Source organism: Sinocyclocheilus anshuiensis, unplaced genomic scaffold, assembly GCF_001515605.1.
Source record: "Sinocyclocheilus anshuiensis isolate Anshui unplaced genomic scaffold, SAMN03320099.WGS_v1.1 scaffold966, whole genome shotgun sequence".
NCBI classification, from domain to species: Eukaryota; Metazoa; Chordata; class Actinopteri; order Cypriniformes; family Cyprinidae; genus Sinocyclocheilus; species Sinocyclocheilus anshuiensis.
The window spans coordinates 407,351-407,940 of record NW_015540909.1 but is presented as its reverse complement, the minus strand read 5'-3'; the positions used below and the strand labels follow the sequence as shown (position 1 = coordinate 407,940).

The following is a 590-nucleotide window of genomic DNA, read 5'->3' as shown; positions in this document are numbered from 1 at the left end:
CGATTTCTGGTAGCCAATGTTGACATTTGAAATCACCAAAACAAACATGCCCCTACCCTAAAAGGGTCTCGCCCCTATTTTGATAGCTCCGCTCTACACATACGTACGCAACGCAGACAACGATTAGTTCTGTGAAACAGCAAAACCAATGTTACACCGTGTGTACACCGGACGCGAGTGGTGCGACGCGACAAAATACTATGGAACTCATTATAATCAGTGATACTGTCTACACCATAGATATATATACATATCTATGGTCTACACAGGATGCGGGCGCGGCACAACACGACAAATCCCCTACAGTAAACTGCTGCTGCAATCTATTTATGACGTATTGACACAAATTTCAAATGATTTTCAACGGTCGCTTTGTCGCGTCCAGAGTACTAGACAGACAGCTGTTGTGGCGCAGACACGGTGTTACTCACCTATCGAGAAGTAACAAAGCAACCACGGCGTCCGATTGCAGGCCTTCCGCTCCTTGAGTTCTCTCCAGCGCTGGAAAGTTGATCCAATATTTACACGGGTCCTACTTCTTGCCTTAAGCCTTCTTTTGTTTCGCAGACGTTTTCTTCTTTTGTTTTTTA

General features: G+C 45.1%; 1 protein-coding gene across 2 annotated transcripts in view; it reads right to left on the bottom strand.

The window, feature by feature from the left end:
* Window positions 1-590, bottom strand: part of ndst1b (N-deacetylase/N-sulfotransferase (heparan glucosaminyl) 1b) — a 125,548-nt gene that overhangs the window by 109,877 nt on the left and 15,081 nt on the right. The gene's annotated exons all lie outside the window — the stretch shown is intronic.